Consider the following 7,565-nt stretch of genomic DNA (forward strand, 5'->3'; position numbering starts at 1 on the left):
GCTAACAGCATCAAGACCCAGTTACAACAGAAAGGCCCACATAACCCACACAAGGGACATCCCTAGAGCACCCAGCTCAGGAGATCAAGGAGACTGCACACTGGGTCCCACAGGGCACCTGCTACATAAGATCACGAAGACTGGGAATCATAGCAGTTCTACCTAATACATAAAAATAAACACAGAGAGACAGCCAAAATGGGGAGGCAAAGAGATAGGCCCCAAATGAAAGAACAGGAGAAATCTCTAGAAAAAGAGCTAAATGAAATGGAGGCAAGCAATGTATCAGATACAGAGTTCAAAGTAATGGTTCTAAGGATGCTCAAAGATCTTAGTACTATAACAGCATGAAAAACAACATAGAAATCATGAAAAAGAACCAGTTGGAAATGAAGAATACCATATCTGATATCAAGAATATACTGGCAGGGCCTGGCTGGTGTGGCTCAGTGGTTAAGCATCGACCCATGAACCAGGAGGTTGTGGTTCGATTCCCAGTCAGGGCACATATCCTGGTTCCAGGCTCAATCCCCAGAAGGGGGCGTGCAGGAGGCAGCCAATCGATGATTCTCATCATTGATGTTTCTATCTCCCTTCCTCTCTGAAATCAATTTTAAAAATATAAAAAAGTAGGTTGGATGAAGCAGAGGATCAATCATCGATTTGGAAGACAAGGTAGAAAAAAAGAGTAGTGAAAAGAAAAGAATTAAAAAGAATGAGGATAGTATAAGGTAACTTTGGGGCAACATGAAATGTAACATCTGCATCATAGGGGTACCAGAAGGAGAAGAGAGAGAGCAAAGATTGTGAACCTATGTGAATAATGACCCAAACTTCCCTAACTTGGTGAAGGAAAAAACATAAGTCCAGGAAGTTCAGAGAATCCCAACCAAACAAGATGCATCCAAAGAGGCCCACACCAAGACATAGCATAATTAAAATGTCAAAGGTTAAAGATAAAGAGAATCCTAAAAGCCACAAGAGAAAAGCAGTTAATTACTTGTAAGGGAGTTTGCATAGACCAGTGATGGCGAACCTATGACACGCATATCAGAGGTGACATGCGAACTCATTTTTTTGGTTGATTTTTCTTTGTTAAATGGCATTTGAATATATAAAATAAATATCAAAAATATAAGTCTTTGTTTTACTAAGGTTGCAAATATCAAAAAATTACTATATGTGACAGGGCACCAGAGTTAAGTTAGGGTTTTTCAAAATGCTGACATGCCAAGCTCAAAAGGTTCGCCATCACTGGCATAAACTGTCAGCTGATTTCACAACAGAAAGATTTCAGGTCACGCCCTGACCGGTTTGGCTCAGTGGATAGAGCGTCAGCCTGTGGACTCAAGGGTCCCAGGTTCGATTCCAGTCAAGGGCATGTACCTTGGTTGTGGGCACATCCCCAGTAGGGAGTGTGCAGGAGGCAGCTGATTGATGTTTCTCTCTTATCGATGTTTCTAACTCTCTATCCCTCTTCCTTCCTCTCTGTAAAAAAATCAATAAAATATATTTAACAAGATTTCAGGTCACAAGGTGGACATCCTCCGAGGGGTCCCAGACGGCAAGAGAGCATAGACCGGGTTGAGGGACCCACCCACCCCCCCAACCCCGAGTGCACAAATTTTTGTGCACCAGGCCTCTAGTTCAGAAATAAGAGTTGTAACTCAACACCCAACCAAAAGCACTGGAGGAAAACCATCCAGGCAAAGGCACTATCAGACAAAAGTCTGAAAAGGAGCAGCAACACTCCCCTGCAGACAATAAAAACTCACCAGAGAACTGTGGCCACAAAGCAGAAGGACATTTTAACACAACATCCTATTGTATACTTAAAAAAATATACCGAGGCAGTGGCGGCTGCGCAGGAAGCTGACAAAGCAGAACCAAAGAACTCAAGGAAGCAATGGTCAGGCAACAGAAGCGGACAGGGAACAGGACGCGGAACAGGAACGGGGAGGTTTAGAAAATAAGAATAAAAAAATACAGAGACACTTCAGAAACAGCAACAAATAACGAAACAAGAGAGGAGACACCACTGTAAGGGACTCTGGAATATATAAAGAACAGAAATAAACGTGAAGGAGATAAAAATTAATAAAAATCATTAGGGAGTGAGGGAGAAGATGAGCAAAGGAAATCGTACAAAGGTAAAGTGAGTGTCCCTGAAGAAAAAACCCAAAGCCATGAAACAGAACAAATATTTTAAAATATAGCTCCATTTTAAGTAGGGTTTGCAATCCCAGTTTGCAATCTCCTACTCACAACTGAGGTGGAGAGCTTGGCCGCGATCACAGACCTAAGTTCAGGAACGAGGTGGGGAAGGAAGGCTGGGCTGAGGTCACCGAGAGCAGGTCAGAGGTGCTGTCTGCCCCACCCTCCTCCCTGGAGTGTCTAAGGAGCTTCCCCTGAGCTGTGGCAGCCACAAGGGAGGCTCAGAAGTGAGGGTTCATCCCAGGCTCCATTACCTACAGAAGTGGGGGCCAGAGGCCAAGTGAATAAATGAAATAAACAGACAAGTTTGCAACCAGAGAACCAAAAACTTGAGAGAGTTATACAATGAACATGTGTCCACCAACCAACTTGAGAATTTTTTTTTAAACGTGAGAATCTGAGCATTTCACCATATTTGCTTCAGATGCTTTTAAGGAAATACAACTTTACTGATACAGGTGAAGCCCATTGTGAACCCTCAGATCCCATTCATCCCCCACCACCTGAAGCTACCACTGTCCTGACACTGATCTTTCTGTTTGTTTGTTTGTTAATCCTCATCCGAGGACATTTTCCCATTGATTTTTAGAAAGAGTGGAAGGGAAAGGAGAGCCACCAGGCACCCAGCTGCTCACCTCGGAGTGGTCCCTGTCCCATCCGTCTCATCCATCAGCGCACCTTCAGCTCTGCCTTCAACATACAGGCTGACAGCAGCCACTTCTCACCAGCCCCAGCCCCCCATCCTGTCCAGGCTCCCTGGGTCGCACGGGTCTACTAACTGCTCTCCACACAGCCACACGATGATTGAGATCGATCATCGATCGATCGGTTAAAGCGCTCCCTCCGGGCCTCTCCTACTCTCTCCCGTTCACCACATCCCAGCCATACTGACCTCCTTGCTCATCAGATACACCAAGGCCCCCTGCACTGGCCCTTGCCCGCCTGGAATGCTCTTCCACCCGTGAACCTGAGGGGCCTGCCCCCCTGCACAGCTCTCTGCTCAGAGGTGAGGGGAGGGGCGTCCCTGCACTCCCTCGAGGCCAGCACCTCCCAGCACACCCCAAGCTGCTTCCCTGTGTCCTCTTCCTTCTTATCACTAGCCTACAACACCTTTATTTGTCTCCTGTGCCCCTCCCACTAGAATCAAGCTCTGAGGGGGCAGGAATCTTTGTTTGTTCCACTCGGTGCTCTGGTGTGTGCACCCGAAATGACTAAGTGACCTAAATACAATGTCACCTCGCCCGACCGGTGTGGCTCAGTGGGTACAGCGTCGGCCTGCGGACTCAAGGGTCCCGGGTTTGAATCCAGTCCAGGGCATGTACCTTGGTTGCGGGCACATCCCCAGTAGGGGGTGTGCAGGAGGCAGCTGATGGATGTTTCTCTCTCATCGATGTTTCTAACTCTCTATCCCTCTCCCTTCCTCTCTGTAAAAAATCAATAAAATATATATATTTTTTAAAAATGTCACCTCCTCTGAGTCCTCCCGGCCCACTGCAGCTGAAGCAGTGCCCTCCACTGTATGACCTTCCTGTCTCTCCACAGCGCATCGGAAGGGGACAGTGACGTGAAACACATTTATTCTCTGGCCCCACCTCATGGTCTGGTGGACACGGCCCTTTTCTGCCCAGCCCAGAGCAGGCTGACCCACCGGGCGCCCTCCGGTCTATTTCAACCTCTACCCAGGGCCTCGGATTTCCAGAACTGCCCTGTCGTCCCTGCTCTTTGTCCACAAGGTGCAGTGTCACAAACCCTGAGGGAGCCGGGCCGGCCAGGGCCAGGGTGTGCTCTAGCGCTCACACCCAAGATGCCCGCCATCGGACGCGCCTCCCGCCCCTCCCTCCTGGCCATGAGCAGCCCTGGCAGGCCGGGCACTCCCTGCTAGACTCCGGGGAGTCCAGAGGCCGGGACCTGCTCTGACTCCAGGGGGAGCACTCAGCTGGGACCTGCTGAGCCCTCTGCAAGGCTGGTGCCAGCTGCAAAGCTCTTCCAGGAAGTGTTTGTTCCCTGGAGTCAGTGAGCACGCCCCTGCCTGGTGAGGACGGGGGTAGAGGCCGCCTGGTGGGGAGGGAGCCGTGGGGGAGGGAGGCGTAGAAGGAAGAGCCCCAGCTCAGGGCAGGGCAGGGCTGCTCTCTAGAGGAGGTGGTGTTAGTTGAGTGTTAATGGAGAGATGGGAGTCAGCTGGGGGCTGCGTGCGAGGCGCAGGTGCAAAGGTCCCTGCGAGAGGGGCAGGTGTGTGGAAACTGCATGCAGGTGGACTTCCTGGGTGCAAGGGCTTGCGGGTTAGGGGTTTGGCCTCTAACCCACGGTGATCCATTGCAGGGCAGTGGCCGCGGGGCAGGTCTGCGCTTTAGAAATTCCAGCGAGCCCTGGCAATGCATTTCATCGGGAGGCAGATTAAAGGGGGCAACACGGGTCAGGAAAACCAGTTAGGAGATGACTGCACGACCTGAAGGAAGACTGGAGTCCTGAACGAAGGCAGAGGGGAAAGAGGGCTCATCTGGAGATAACACGGTGACGGGAGGAGGCTACAGGGCTGCCGTAGTCAGACTCCACCATGGGTCTTGGGCAGGTTATGCCTCAGCTTCCTCATCTGTAAAGTGGGGACGACAGTACTAGCACCTGTCTCAGTGTTGGTGGATTATAGAAGGTACAAGCTTCGAGTAGAGCTTAGCACGTCACCTTACTCAGGAAGTGCTAGCTATAATTACGGAGCTCAGAAAAAAGAAGAAAGGGCCTTGGCCAGTGGCTCAGTGGTTAGAGTGTCAGCCTGGGGACTGGGGTCATGGGTTCAATTCCTGGTCAAGGGCAGGTACCTCCGTTGGAGGGCGTGTGCAGGAGGCAACCAATTGATGTCTCTCTCTCAAGTCAATGTTTCTCTCTCCCTCTCCCTCCCTGCTATTCTCTCTAAAAATCAATGGGGAAAAAATATCCTCAGGTAAGGATTAAAAAAAAAAGGACTAAGATGACTCCCAGCATTCTAGTTTGGAAACCAGATCTACCGTTCTCAAAAGTGTGGACCTCGGGGATCCCAAAGACTCTTTCTGGGCGACACAAAGTCAAAACTATTTTCACAATAAAATTAAGACAACTGTTCTTTTCACTGTGTTGACGGTGCTGTGATCATGCAAATGCAACCACTGGTGCCCTAGCATAAACCAAGGTGGTGGCTCCACACTCTACCAGTAGCCACTGTTTCACCACTGACCATTAAGGAAAAAAAAAAAAAAGCCAGTTTACTGAAAAAATGTTTCTGATGAGCAGTTCAGTGTTAAAATTTGGAAGAACCTTTTTTATAGAAATATTTTGGCTTAAGATGGATAATAAGCAAGTTTAATCAAATTTCTAAACATCTCCCATGCAGAAGAATTCCAAATAAATTCTGTAGCTATTTCACCCTAGAGGAGGCGCGAACTCCCCACTCCTTGGGTGTGGGCTGCACTGTGACTTCCTTCCAAAGAGTAGAGCCTGGAGAGAGGCGGGAGCAACTTCACCATGGAGACGCCTGGCAAACACTACCAGGTGGCCAAGGCCAGCACCCACAGTCATAAACCATGCTGAGAGTCTGTAACCTCGACATGAAGTGATAAAAACGGCAATTTACCTCTGTAAAACCACGAGAAAAACATCAAATTCCAACAGGAAGGCACCCTACAAAATCCTCGACCAGCCCCCTCCAAACTGTCACGGACATCAGACACAAGGAAAGCCTGAGAAACTGTCCCAGCCAAGAGGGACCTTAAGGAGATATGGCTTCTAAGGGGGGTGGTGTTTGGGTCCGGTAGCAGTAAAAAGACGAGAGGAAAACTGAGGAAGTCTGAACTAAGTAAGGACTTGGTTTAATAATGCATCACCATTGGTCCACCTGGCAGTCCATGGTGAGATGTCAATAATGGGGGAACTGTGGGAAGGGGCAGCGGCGGGTGGAGGGGTGTATGGCAGCTCTGTTCTGCATGCTCCATTTCTCTGAAACTCTAAAACGTCTAAAAAACAAACAAACACCCCACCAGTTTATTCATTAAAAAACCCCAACATTAATTGGGAATAATTCTACCATCCGCCACTCTAACCATGGAGAACGAACAGTTTCATAATGGGATGTGCTATGCGTCATTCAGTTCAGCAGCTACCGAGGTCTGACTGTGTCTGCCTCTGAACTGGTGGGCCCTGGCTATAGAACAGGGGTCCTCAAACTACGGCCCGCGGGCCACATGCAAATACTAATATTGTATTTGTCCCCATTTTGTTTTTTTACTTCAAAATAAGATATGTGCAGTGTGCATAGGAATTTGTTCATAGTTTGTTTTTTTTAAACTATAGTCCGGCCCTCCAACGGTCTGAGGGACAGTGAACTGGACCCCTGTTTAAAAAGTTTGAGGACCCCTGCTATAGAAAGATGACTAACGGAGGCCCAAGGCCTCGCTGGAAATAGACATTTTACAAGGTAATTCTTGTCCTTGTGAGGTGAGCATAACTGCAGAGGAGGGGACCTGGGAAGGCTTCACAGAGGAGGTGAAAATGCACAGAAGCAAGAAATAAGTGGGTTGGCCCTCATTTAAAAAAAACAAAACCTGTGCCTCTCAGAATGTTCCGGGTTCCCTCCCCCTTTTCTTCTGAAAGCGAAAGCACAGTGGAGACCAATAGCTGCTTTACCATGTGTGTTGACTTTGCATGTACAGTAGGGAAGTATAGACTTTAGAAAATGCCCAAATGTCTAAAATGATTACAAGTACTATATAGGAATCTCGTACATTTCAAAGTAAGTGAATTTTTAAAGTGGGGTGAGTGGTAAAAGAAGGAGCTAACCATGAACATATAAAAACATGAAACAAAGATAACACTGAATGATGATGCCTAAAATAGAGACCCAAAAGGACGGCTACATGAACACAATCCTGAGAAACTGCAGTTTTATAACTCACCTTTCTGATTTATTCAGGACCCTTCAAATTACTTCTTAATTTCTATGGGTATAAATGAGGAACGGGAAGAGCAGGAGAGCCAGGAGCTAGCACTGCGCATGCTCCGTGGCAGCTAGGTATGCAAGACAGTCTCTATGTACATTATGAAATGCCAACTTTAAAGCAACCCTTGAAACAAGCTGTTTTATCTTCTCTGGAGGAAACCCTCGCTCAGAGAAAGCCGGTACCTTGTAGCGGCGCAGGATTGTAACCTCAGGCAACTGACAGATAAGCCCATGACCTGTTCAGTCTCGCTTGACCCCTGACCAGGTACATGCAAATGGCAGAAGTCACTCTGTTTTGTGGGTGTTTCTAACTTCTCCTTTTCTAAAGGTGCGCCCTCTTCACTTCAGAGTCAAGGGCATGGACCAAAGTACACCTCTAATGCCTGTT

This window comes from Myotis yumanensis, unplaced genomic scaffold, assembly GCF_028538775.1.
Source record: "Myotis yumanensis isolate MYYU_CA2020_CCGP unplaced genomic scaffold, mMyoYum1.0.hap1 SCAF_15, whole genome shotgun sequence".
NCBI lineage: Eukaryota > Metazoa > Chordata > Mammalia > Chiroptera > Vespertilionidae > Myotis > Myotis yumanensis.